We start from the raw sequence: 13051 nt of genomic DNA, 5'->3' as shown, positions 1-13051 counted from the left end.
GGGTATCATCAGAACCCAGTTCTTCCACCACAGCAAGCCCTGAGTACACCAACACACCTGAAAATCAGGAATCTGTCTTAAATTCCTGTCTCATGAAGATAATAGAGTCCTTTAAGGAGGGTATCAATAACTCATTGAAAGAATTATAGGAAAACACAGGTAAACAGGTAAAGGAATTGAATAAAGCACTCCAAGACCTAAAAGTGGAAGTAGAAACAATAAAGAAAACACACATGGAAGCAAACCTGGAAATGGAAAACTTAAGAAAGAGGTCAGGAATTACAGATGTAAGTATTACCAACAGAATACAAGAGACAGAAGAGAGAATTATAAGAGTAAAAGATATGGTAGAAGAGATTGATACAACTTTCAAAGAAAATTAAAAAAAATAAAAGTTGCCTATCCAAAGCATCCAGGAAATTCAGAATACAATGAAAGGACCAAATCTAAGAATAATTAGAATAGAGGAGAACAAGGATTTCCAGCTCAAAGGATCTGAAAATGTCTTCAACAAAATCATAGAAGAAAACTTCCCCAACCTAAAGAAAGAGATGGCCATAAAAGTACAAGAAGCCTATAGGACACTAAATAAGTGGAACCAAAAAAGAAAATCTTCTCATCACATAATTATCAAAACACTAAATGCACATAACAAAGAAAGAATATTAAAAGCTGCAAAGAAAAAGGCCAAACATACCAAGGTAGACCTATCAGAATTACTTCTCAACAAAGACTATGAAAGCCAGAAGAGCCTGGTTAGAGGTCATGTAGATTCTAAGAGAACACAAATACCAGCCCTGTTTACTATACCCAACAAAACTCTTAATCAACAGGGATGGAGAAACCAAAATATTCCAGGACAAAACCAAATTCAAACAGTATCTACCTACCAACCCTACCTCCAGAGGATCCTGGAAGGAAAACTCCAACACAAGGAAAGTACCTGCACCAAAGAAAGGACAAGATAGTAAGTATCTTACAACAAAGTCAAAAGCAGAGAGCCACAAGCACATAAAGCCACCTACAAAATCAAACATCAGGAATCAACAGACATCTCTTTTTAATATCTCTCAATATAAATGGACTCAACTCACCTATAAAAAGACATAAGCTAACAGACTGGATACTCAAACAAGATCCAGCAATTTGCTGCATACAAGAAACACATTTAAATAACAAAGACAGACACTATCTCAGAGTAAAGGGATGGAAAAAGGTCTTCCAAGGAAATGGTCCCAGGAAACAAGAAGAAGTTGTCATCCTAATATCCAATAAAATAGACCTTCAACCAAAAGTTATCAAGTGTGATGTGAAGAAGGACACTTTATATTCATCAAGGGGAAAATCCACCGAGAGATCTCAATTCTGAACATCTATGCCACAAATGTAAGAGTACCAAAATTTACAAAAGAAACTTTACTAAAACACACATTGAACCCCACACAATAATAGTTTCACCACCCCACTGTCACCAATGGACAGGTAATTGAAACAGAAACTAAACAGAGAAACAGTGAAACTAAGAGAGGTTATGAACCAAATGGCTTTAACAGATATCTACAGAACATTTTAAACCCCCCCCCCCACCAAAAAAAAAAAAAAAACCAAAACCAAAACCAAAAACGAAAACAAAAACAAAAACCACCTTCTCAGCACTTCATGGTACCTTCTCCAAAATTTAACCAAACAAGTGAAAGACCTGTATGACAATGACTTCAAGTGTCTCAAGAAAGAAATCGAACATCTCAGAAAATGGAGAGGTCTCCCATGCTAATAGATTGGCAGAATTAACATAGTAAAAATGGCCATCCTACCAAAGGCAATCTATAGACTCAAAGCAGTCCTCATCAAAATCCCAACACAATTTTTCAAAGACATGGAAAGAGCAATTCTCAAACTCATCTGGAAAGGCAAAAAACAAACAAACAAACAAATAAACAAATAACAAAAAACAAAAACAAAAGCAGAATAGTGAAAACAATTCATAACAATAAAAGAACAGCTGGGGAAATCACCATTGCTGTCCTCAAGCAATAGTGATAAAAACTGCATGGTATTGGTACAGAGACAGACAAGTTGATCAATGGAATAGGATTGAAAACACATAAATAAAACCATACACTTACAGACACTTGATCTTTGACAAAGAAGCCAAAAATATACAATGGAAAAAGAAAGCATCTTTAATAAATGGTGCTGGTCTAACTAACTGTCTGTATGCAGAAAAATAAAAATAGACCCATATTTGTCACCTTTCACAAAGCTCAAGTCCAAGTGGATCAAGGACCTCAACATGAAACCAGACACACTGAATCTAATAGAAGAGAAAGTGGTAAAGAACCTTGAACTCATTGGCATGGGGGGAAATTTCCTAAACAGAACTCCAATGGCTCATGCTCTAAGATTAAGAATTGATAGATGGAACCTTATGAAACTGGAAAGCTTCTGTAAGGCAAAGGAAGTAGTTAATAAGACAAATTGGAAACCTACAAATTAGGGAAAAAAAATCTTCATTAACCCATGTCCGATAGAGGGCTAATATCCAAAATATGTAAAGAACTCAAGAAGTAATCACCAAAAAAACTAAACAACCCAATCAAAAAATGAAGTATCGAACTAAACCAAGGATTCACAACTGAGGAATCTCAAATGGCTGAGAAGCACCTAAAGAAATGTTCAAAATCTGTAGGGATGAGAGAAATGCAAATCAAAAGGACCCTGATATTCCACTTACACCAATCAGAATGGCTAAGATCAAAATCTCAGGTGACAACACATGTTGGAGAGAATGTGGAGAAAGAGGAACACTCCTCCATTGCTGGTGAGATTGCAAAGTGATACAACCACTCTAGAAATCAATCTGAAGGTTCCTCAGAAAATTGAAAATAGATCTACCTGAAGACCCAGCTATACCACACTTGGGAATATATCCAAAAGATGCCCCACCATGCCACAGGGCCACGTGTTCCACTATGTTTATAGTGGCTTAGTTTGTGATAGCCAGAAGCTGGAAACAACCCATGGCAGAAGAATGGATGCAGAATATGTGGTTTATTTACACAATGGAATACTACTCAATTATTAAGAAAGAAGACATCCTGAGTTTTGCAGGCAAATGGTATGAGTGAGTGAGGTAAGCCAGAAAGACATCCATGGTATGTGCTCACTTATAAATGGATATTAGCTATAAAGTACAGTATAACCATGCTACAATCCACAGACCCAAGGTAGCTAAGTATCAGGGAGGACCCAAGGGAGTATGCTTGAATCTCACTCAGAAAAGAATCTAAAATAGGCATTGAAGATGGAAGGGGAGAGAGAACTTGGTGGGAAAAGGGGTGGGGAGGGGAACAACAGGACTGAGGAATCAGGTGTGAAGAGAGTTCAGGGTGGGGGTGGGGTGAAAGGAAAAGGCTGGAAGAGATAAGGGAAATTGTTGGGGGGGGGTTCTGGGACTAGCTAGGGACCTGGGATGGGGAGGCTCTTGGAGTTTATGAGGATGATCCTAGCTGAGACTCCTAGCAATTGTGGATCTGGAGACAAAAGTGGCCTCTTCCTATAGCCAGGTAGGACTTCCAGTGGAGGAAAGGGGACACCAACCTACCCACAAAACCAAAATTTGTCCTTCCTACAAGGTGTTCAGGGATAAACATGACTATGCTTGTAGAAAGTAGTCTAGCATAACTGTCTTCTGAGAGGCTTCATCCAGCAGCTGATGGAAACAGATGCAGAGACCCATAGCCAAACATTATGCGGAGCTCAGGGAGACTTGTGTAAGAGTGAGGAGAAGGATTGAGGGAGCTGGAGGGTCAAGGACACCACAAGAAGATCTACAGAGTAAACTAACTTGGGCCCATGGAGGCTCACAGAGACTGAACCACCAATCAAACAGCATGCATGGGATGGGCCAAGGGCCCCTACACATATGTAGCAGATGTGCAGCTTGTTCTTCATATGGGTCCTCCACTCCACAATTGGAGTAGAGGCTGTCTCGGACTCTCTTGTGGGCCTTTGGATCCCTATGGGAATCATATGGGAACATAGCTGGGTTGCCTTGTTTGGCTTCTGTGGGATATGATGCACTTAGTTTTAAATGTAACTTGACGTAGATGGGTACCCATAGGATGCCTCCCATTCTTTGAGGAAAAGGGTGAGTAGAAGAGTGGGTGCAAAGGTGTGGCTTGGAGGAGAGGAGGGAGCAGTGCTGCAATCAGGCTGTAAAGTGAATAAATAAATTAGTGGGGGAAAATAAAACATATTTATAGAAGTGCCATCATCACTGAAGCTTCCAGTTAGTTTACATTGGCTTGATCACACGGAGATGTTCCAATCCTTGTTCTGAAAGTCAGCCCCTATGAACCTGTAGAAGTTGCTGCACCCTGAGCAACAGGTGCTGACCAATCAAAGAGCTTGCTCTCCACCAGTAAGGGTGCACTGGCACCCTTAAGTCCCCTATATTCATTACTGTAATAAAACACTTGAAAAAAAAAAACAATTTAAAGAAAGAGTGGTTTACAATGTCAGAAGATACAGCTCAGCATGGCAGGGAAGCCATGACAGCAGGAACATGTGGTAGTTGATCACATTTACCCACAAGCAGGAGGCACAGGGCAATGAATGTTGGTAATCAGCTTATTTTTACTTAGCCAGATACCCAAGCCCATGGAATGGTACTACACAAATTTAGAGTGGGTCTTCCCACCCAGTCTAGAAACCCCCTCACAGATATGCTCAGAGGCTTGTCTCCTAGGTGATTGTAGATCCTCTCACCATGACGATCAGCAGGGCTCACTGTAGCTTCCAAGGACAGAGTAGTCCAACATGGTCTAGACAAGCCTTGTCTCCATGTACAAGCTTTGAGTGATCAGTACATGCCACCCAATTTGTGTGAAAGCTCCCTTCCCCAACCCTTGGTAAGTTCATAGTTTTGCTATTATTGTATTTAAGCCAGGGTCTCATGTTGCACAGGCTTGTCTAGAACTCACCCTGTAGCTGAGGATGACCTTAAAGTATTGCTTGTCTTGACTCTGCTTCCTCAGTACTGAGATTACAAGGACAGATCAACAAGCCTGCTCTGACCATGCTTCTTAATAACCACTGAAGCTCTGGCTGAGAAGCTGAAAGGCTTTCTGATGTGCTCTCCCGTCTCACTTGTCTAAATTCCCCTGACTGTGGTTAGGGTTGGAAAGGATCAAAAATTACTGCATTTTATTGGTGATTTATGAAGTTTTTATTTGTGTGAAATTTGATGCTATAAACACCAAGGCCAAGAAGAGACATGTAAAAGATATAATTATGAAAAGAGTGGATCGCAAATTGTATCTTATATCTTGGGTATTCTAAGTTTCTGGGCTAATATCCACTTATCAGTGAGTACATATACAATTTGCGAAACACATGAAACTCAAGAAGAATGAAGACCAAAGTGTGGATACTTTGCCCCTTCTTAGAATTGGGAACAAAACACCCATGGAAGGAGTTACAGAGACAACGTTTGGAGCTGAGACTAAAGGACGGACAGTCTAGAGACTGCCATATCTGGGGGATCCATCCCATAATCAGCTTCCAAAGGCTGACACCATTGCTTACACTAGCAAGATTTTGCTGAAAGGACCCATATATAGCTGTCTCTTGTGAGACTATGCCGGGGCCTAGCAAACACAGAAGTGGATGCTCACAGTCAGCTATTGGATGGATCACAGGGCTCCCAATGGAGGAGTTAGAGAAAGTACCTAAGGAGCTGGGGGGATCTGCAATTCTATAGGTGGAACAACAGTATGAACTAACCAGTACCCCCCGGAGCTAGTGTCTCTAGCTGCATATGTATCAGAAGATGGCCTAGTCAGCCATCAGTGGAAAGAGAGGCCCATTGGTCGTGCAAACTTTATATGCCTCAGTACAGGGGAATGCCAGGGCTAAGAAGTGGGAGTGGGTGGGTGGGGGAGTGGGTTGGGGAGCATATGGGGGACTTTTGGTATAGCACTGGAAATGTAAATGAAATAAATACCTAATATAAAAAAAGAAAAGAAAAGAGTGGAGAGTTTTGATTTTTTTTTTTCACAACAGCCTGCAGTAAGCACATGATCACTGTGGGGGAAATTCTTATATCATCTCCTAACCTACAGTGACTTCCCTTTCCCATGTAAATGGTGTGCAGTGGACACAATAGATTGTACAATAGAATTTGTCCCTTTGTACTGGATTCTGGAGCACCCAAGCCCACTTTTCTAATTTTTCTAATCAATGGATATAAAGTCTTTAGACATGGTTCTGTTTTCTGTTGTCTCTCAGTCACTTTTCTATCATTTGCATTCTTCCTGCCTTGGTAGAATTGCCAATTAAATCACATTCTGCAATGCCATTTACTGAATGAGTGATTCAGCTCTTCTGACCTTAAAGAAGTTACACAGCAGCAACATAAGGCATAACTGTCACTACACCATGTGGAATTCTAAACCCTGTAAAGCAAGAATTCTACAGATAGGTAGGCAGCTGCCAGCATATGCTTGCTTGGTGTAGCATGTTAGAATCCATGCCATTCAGATCCTTTAGGTCTTTTCCCCTGGTATCATGATGGCTGCTGCCACTCCACTAATTCTGCTGTTCATTAAAGCAGAATGAAAAGCAGGGCTGATAGGGAGGCCCTTATGTCCTGGGGACTGCACCTGTGCCACGTCACCATCTATCCTCAGAAGTACAACCATAAAAACAACTGGCAGCATTTACAAGCCATGGCTAATGGCTGGATAAACAGCCAAATTGGGATTAGGAATTAGATAGGGCCACATTCATGATATCACAGATATTAGCCAGCAAAAGTGGACAATTGTTCAGCCAGACATTCCCGTTCAAATCATAATTTCTATTTTCTAACAATGCAAGGTCAAAAGCTCATTTTAGAGACAAAGGCACTTACACACTGCAATTTTGCTCTAGGGAGTATAAAGCAAGTATGTTAGAAGATAACCTTGGATACTGGACTTCTCCTTCTATTTCATCTAAAACAGGACCTCTTGTTCATACTTGCACATTGTGGGTCAACTCCCAAAAGCTGCCAGGGATTTTTTTTATGTCTGACTCCCACCTGCAATAGGGCCCTGGAACTGCAGACATATGCTACTCCAGCTAGCAGTAGGGCTAGAGATCTGTACTCATGACTTCCCAATTGTACAGTAAGATTTTCATCCACTGAGCCATGTTCTAAGCCTAAGCTATATTCAATTCAATACAGTTAATATCAATCAAGTCAGATACAAGGTTTAATATGTTTGTACCACCGCAAGTAAAGTTGTTAGGACATCATAGCCATGAGTTCTGATTTCCTTATATTGCCATGTTTTGTGTGGTGGCCAGTTCCTGCGACACAAAGAACCAAAGACTATGATGATGGGACTGGAAACTACATGGCAATTCCTTCCTTCCTTCCTTCCTTCCTTCCTTCCTTCCTTCCTTCCTTCCTTCCTTCCTTCCTCCCTCCCTCCCTCCCTCCCTCCCTCCCTCCCTCCCTCCCTCCCTTCCTTCCTTCCTTCCTTCCTTCCTTCCTTCCTTCCTTCCTTCCTCTTTCTTTTTTTCCTTCCTTCTTATTTATTTATTTATTTATTTTGCTTTACTTTACATCTTGCTCACTGCCACCTTCTGGTCAACCCCTCCCACAATTATTCTCCTCCTCCTCCCCCTCTCCCTCCTCCTCCTCTTCCTCCTCCTCCCCTCCTCTTCTCTTTGAGAAGGTGGGAGGACCCTGGGTATCCCCCTCCCTGGCACATCAAGTCTCTGAGGGGCTAGGCCAGGCAAGGCTGCCCAGCTAGAAGAACATATGTCCACGACAGCCTACAGATTGGGAATGGATCTTCACAAACCCTACATCTGAAATAGGGCTAATATCCAAAATTTATAAAGAACTCAAGAAATTAGACGTCAGCAACATAAATAACCCAATTTAAAAATATGAGGTACAGAGCTATACAAAGAATTCTCAAGAGAGGAATCTTATTCAGTTTAAGTAGTTGTGGATTCTAACAGATGTGGCAGACTGTCTCTGACCTCAGTCACTTACCTAATTTGAAGGCTGAACACAATGTGTCATTGCTATAGATCAAATTCAGGTTCCCACCCACATACTTACAGCGACTCTGTATGGGAAGTAGATGAGCTTTGGAGACAGAAGCCTGAACTCTCACTTCATCCCATAGGAAAAAAGAAAATTAAACTAAATCATAAATCAACCACAGCAGATACATAAATATTCTTGTATACTTAAAGAGAAAAATGTCACTCCCGTTGCAATTGTCTTTTAAAAGTTGGTGAAAACAAATCCCTTTCAATATACAAATATCTATGTCAGCGAACCTTTAGGAAGAAGTCACAGAGTCTCAGAGACAGAGGACTTTTGTTGAGCTTGATACAGGCTAAAGCAGAGACCAGAACATTGCTCTACTGCGGACTGTAATTCCTCAAGTCACTGCCACCTAAGTAAGCATATGATGGCAGAAACTGGGTGTTTCAGACACAGTCTTGCAGATGATTTTTCTCTGCCCTTGGTCTTGACTTGCATTTGACTGTAGAATTGCCTTTCAAGACATTTGCTTTTGTTCTCTACAATAGCAGTAACCGTAAGAAACAGTAGATCGTACATACCAGCCAGGGGTCTGGGAGTTTCAAGCTAGCAGCAATGTATCTTCACCCGTGTCTTGCCGTATTTTGGACCTAGCAATAACAGATTCCTTCTGCCTCTTAAATGCCTCTTTATGTGGGACGCTCTGGGCCTTGAAGAAAACCAAAAAGAAACACTGTCTTGTTTTGCTGAGGTTTCTGTCTTTATCTAGAAAGTCTAGCATTAAAATGTCACTCTTTGTCAATTTGTCCCAGCTTCTGGTGAACCACTGAAAATATCCTTTTGTCTGAGTCTAAAGGATGACAAATCTCTTCAGTTTGGGGAGGATTGACTTGAGAAGAGAAAGTCTGACTGGGTGATCTTTTGAGCCTGTCTGAATTGCCACATGGCCACACTCATTCATCAGTCAGGCCTTTGGTGGACACCTGAGGCACGATCTCCACCATTCAAACACGTGTGCGCTTTCATACATTCATGGCTTTAAACTTTTGAGGAAAACCTTTAGGGAGTTTCAGGAAGGACAGATATGATAAAAGAGGGACCTACAAATGACAAGGACATGCACAGCACAGCAAGGCTGAGGAAAACAGCATGAACTAGTTTGATTATCTGCCTGAGACTTCAGAGTCTGCTCCTTGTTAGTGGAGCCAGGAGATCAGCTCAGCATTGGCCTTCTTTCCTGTGCCCCTCACAGATGAAAACCAAGAACAGTTGTGAAATGAGAGATTCCAACCTTAACCACAAAAGTAAACCAAGGGAAAAAAGCAGCCTCTGTAAAAACAACTTATTCCTCTTTTTCCTTTTTAACAAGTATCTGTGTGTGCAAGTGTGTGTGTGCATACGTGTGTGTACATACATATGTGTGTGTGTGTGGCCACATGAATGTGCATGAGGAGGTCTGTATGTAGGCTGACATTAGGAGTCTTTCTCAATCATTCCCAACTTTGTTTTTCCAGCTATGATCTTTCAGTTGAACCCAGTGATGATGGATCTAGCTTGTTCTGGGCATCCCTTCTCATTACCTACAGTGCTTAAAGTTAAAAGTGGTTCTCCATGTCCACCAGGACTTCACTTGTGTGCTGAGAATTCAAACTCTGATCCTTATGCTTGCACTTTACCAACTGGGCCATCTTTCCAGCCAGTGCTTAGTCACTCAGTGAGAAAATACGCAATGTAAACAGTAACTCAAATATCAAACATGGACAAGAAATAAAAGTTGTGTCAGTCGTGACTAAGTAGCAAGGTTAGTCTTATCCCGGAAGTAGTTAGATATGATTTTTGTTAGATTGACTCCACCCTATAAAGTATAATTTTATGAAGCTATAATTTTACACATTTTTAGTAGAATTAATACTTTTAATGTCAACATGGATATTAAACAGTTTCCTGTTAACAGTTGCATTAAGATAGCTAATGCTTATGGAAATACATGCCAGTCATTATTTTTCCATTCAATGTATGTCTGATTCTCACGCACCTGGTATTGGTGTCATTATTATTCAAATTTCAAAGATTCCCATTTTGAGCCAATGAGCCTGCAGCTCAGTATAGGCAGCAGAGTTAAGAAGACAAGTCACAGCTATTTTTCTTGTGTTCTACTTTATAAATATAAAACAAGGTGTGTAATGAAGCTATGGTTATCTTTCAGGAGTCAAACAGCAGATGCCCAAGTAAATAATGAAATTTATTTATCTCCTACTGAACAGAATACAGCCATACTCTTTGTCACCTATCACCATCCACTCCTGTCCATTAGTGAACATTCAGTGAAAAGTTGGGGAACTTCAAAGGAGTTCTGACTTTGAAGATAAGGCTATGTCTGTCCTTACCATGTGACTCCAAGGTCACAACATCAGAGAGCAAGTGGGCAGGCACCAGAGAACATGAAACTCAGCCTCAGCTTAGGGTGCAGAAATGATAGTAGCCTACTGGTGGGCAAGATGAACTCATGCTAATGCTAGTCTCGTTTCTGTTGCTGTGAGAAAATATTCTGCATAGAAGCAACTATAATTGAAAAGTGTCTTATTTAGCTCACAATTCTTGGTTACAGTTTATCATTGCAGGGGAGTCAAGACAGGAACCAGCAACAGCTGGTCAAGAGCAGAGAGAAAATCAATTCATACACGCCTTCTCATCCTCTCTTCTCTGTAACCCATGATCCAAATCAGGTGGTATGGTGCCACTCCTAGTGGGCTGGGTCTTACTACATAAATGTATGCAATCAAGACAACCCACCACAGACATGCCCACAGGTCAACCTAACATGATCTAGAAAATTCCTCATTGAGACCCTCTTCACATGTGATTCTAGCTTGTAAAAAGCTGACATTAGAAAACACTAATCACCACAGTTAATTTCAAATTCCTGTAGGATGTCTTGGTTAGCCAACCCATCACCAACCCCCTCTTTTTTTTTTTTTTTTTTTGCCTCCAGCATGCCCACACTGGGTTCCATGGGCAGTATTATAATCTTCACTCTCTTTGGACTCTTGTAAAACCTACTGGTTGCTCGTAGCTTGGTAAATTGGTTAAGGATTTACTCATTTGTAATTCCCCCACTCTGTGCTGGAGGAGTGGCTTTATTGCAATAGTGGAACTGTCTATTCAAAAGACTCTTGTTGCTAAATATGACACTTTCACCATAGATCGGCAGGACAGTGAAGAGTCTTTGATGTCACAATGGGTTTTCAAACTTTGCAAAGGAGTTAAACATTTCCCAAAGCAGCATTTAGCATCCTACCAGGAAGGAGCTCATGAACTGAGCTTCAGAAGGAGGTGGGGAGTCTGGGGTGGGGGCAGTGAAAGGTGGAGACAAACTTGGGAAACACAGAAACTGTCGAGCAGGCCGAGCAGTGGAGGAAGGAATGTCAGCTGAGATATGCCCACTCCGGGTTCTCAGAATGTTTTTCCACATTTCGAGGAGCTGGAAGCAAATTGTGGGTTTCAGAGACTGAGTTTTCATCTGATCCACATAGTAGCTCATCTTGTATGTAAAGCTCCATTGTGTCCCAAGCTCATTTGTCTTTGAGTGCCAAGCTCTCTGCACAACTGACCAAGGTTATTTCTCTATCATACATCACTGCTTCCTAGAATATTTTTCTTTTGGATTCTGTGAAATGTATACAGCTTTAAAAGAAATCCTTTATGTATCTCTGCAAATTTTTCAACCGATTTTTTTTTTGCAAGCCCCTGACAACAGAAAGACACAGTAACTTTGCAGGCTACAGCACCAGCTGCCAGGGAGCATTTGCTCTGCCCAAACTCAGTATCGGGCATCAATTCCAATAAAGCAACGGTTACATCTTATTTGAAAGACAGCATTTATCTGAAATACACTCAAGGCCACTTTCAAAAGATTTTTGATAGGTTCTTAAGACTTGAATGTTGCATTAGCAACCTTATGTCCAAAAGTAGCAGTCTGTGTGTTTTCATTGTAAATCTAAACAACAATTTGCATGTGTTGTTTCTAATGTGTCAAAATAAGAGCTTATGGGATGTAGAGATGCTTAGCCATTAGAAATAGATACTACTCTTCCAGTGGACTTTGGTTTAGTCCCTAGCACCTATATGGTAGCTCATAAGTTATCATTAACTCCTGTTCTTGAGAATCTATTACTTTCTTCTGGCCCTTTCAGGCACCATAAATTCATGAAGATACACACACAAATAAATAAACATGTTTTTTTTTCCGTTTTTTTGTTTTTGTTTTTGTTTTTGTTTTGTTTTGTTTTGTTTTTATGGTTTTTTGAGACAGGGTTTCTCTGTATAGCCCTGGCTGTCCTGGAACTTACTTTGTAGACCAGGCTGGCCTCGAACTCAGAAATCTGCCTACCTCTGCCTTCCAAGTGCTGGGATTAAAGGCGTGCACCACCACTGCCCAGCTAAATAAACATGTTTTTAAAAAGAAAGTTAATATGATAAATGGTAGGTGTTCTTAAAGCTGAATCACTTCATCTGCATGATCCCTTGCTTCTCCATCTGTAACATTAGCTTCCCAGGCTTGCCTTAACTACTCAGGAGTTATATGGAGAACCTGAGCATGTATATATATATATATGTATATATATATATGGTAGACATACAAGAAAACCATGTTCCTGAACTCCAGAATTGGGAGCTGAGCTAGGAGAGTCTCTGAGACTTGCTATCCAGCCAGTCTCACTGAATTAGTGGCTTACAAATTAAGCAAGAGAGACTATCTGAAAACAAGGAGGAGATTTGTGAAGGAAGGTGTCAAATGTCAACCCCTGGCCTCTGTATGCCTCCATACTTGCAAACATTCACACATACGCACACATGAACATATGAATACACGTATCACATGTGCACACACATATGAACACTAACCACAAATACACATGAGTGCATATAAATAACTTAGCAATATCCATAAATTTCGTGTAGTGTCAGTATAGATTATTAGTAGAGATTTTTTACTTT

General features: G+C 40.8%; 1 protein-coding gene across 5 annotated transcripts in view; it reads right to left on the bottom strand.

Annotated features, from left to right (window-relative positions):
• Nucleotides 1-13051, bottom strand: part of Dtna (dystrobrevin alpha) — a 349714-nt gene that overhangs the window by 298408 nt on the left and 38255 nt on the right. Inside the window, exon 2 of one of the 5 annotated variants that reach the window (XR_003952493.1) lies at nt 8635-8762. The exons of the other annotated variants lie outside the window; for them this stretch is intronic. The gene's annotated coding sequence lies outside the window, so the exon portion shown is untranslated. The remainder of the gene's footprint in view (nt 1-8634; nt 8763-13051) is intronic. 5 annotated transcript variants of the gene reach the window in all.

This window comes from Mus musculus, chromosome 18, assembly GCF_000001635.26.
Source record: "Mus musculus strain C57BL/6J chromosome 18, GRCm38.p6 C57BL/6J".
Taxonomy (NCBI): Eukaryota; Metazoa; Chordata; class Mammalia; order Rodentia; family Muridae; genus Mus; species Mus musculus.
Note: the sequence above shows the minus strand (reverse complement) of the source record. Positions and strands in the feature narration are given on the sequence as shown.